Raw genomic sequence first — 829 nt, forward strand, 5'->3', positions numbered from 1 at the left:
ATACCTAGTTCTAAGTAAGTTTAATGAATTTAAAAGAACAGAACACATGCACTAAAATAGCTTGAGTCAAATTAAGAATGGCAGTTACAACATTCACCCTTTTTAAAAAATACTTCATAACTCCCCCAATAAATAACATTTGAAGGATTGGCAATGCTTCTAAATTAAGTCACTTATCTAAATTCTTCAAACATACAGATTTTTACAGGGAGACTAATTTGACAACCTTCACACAGGATGAAAACTTTGAGTACACTAAGCAAGCTGCAAGGTCAGAATATTGTGATGACACAAAATAACTTCGACTTAAACCACAGCTTCATTTCTGGTAGTGGCCATGGTAGTTTTATAACTACTCATCAGGACAAGATTAATCATAAAACTAAGTTTTGTAAGTATTTTCAAAGATGCTGACTACCACCACGATTTTATCACACAAGGCAACACGTATGCTGACAAATAGACATTTTAAAATGTCATACTAGGACTTCCCTGGTGGAGCAGTGGTTACGAATCTGCCTGCCAATGCAGGGGACACAGGTTTGAGCCCTGGTCTGGGAAGATCCCACATGACGCGGAGCAACTAAGCCTGTGCGCCACAGCTACTGAGCCTGTGCTCTAGAGCCTGCAAGCCACAACTATTGAGCCCATGTGCCACAAGTACTGAAGCCCTCACGCCTAGAGCCCGTGCTCAGCAACAAGAGTGTAGTGACCGCAATGAGAAGCCCGCGCACAGCAACGAGCACTGCAACGAAGTGTAGCTCCCGCTCGCCGCAACAAGAGAAAGCCCACGTGCAGCAACAAAGACCCCAAAACAGCCAAAAAATGA

The sequence above is a fragment of the Delphinus delphis genome, chromosome X, assembly GCF_949987515.2.
Source record: "Delphinus delphis chromosome X, mDelDel1.2, whole genome shotgun sequence".
In the NCBI taxonomy this organism is placed as follows: Eukaryota; Metazoa; Chordata; class Mammalia; order Artiodactyla; family Delphinidae; genus Delphinus; species Delphinus delphis.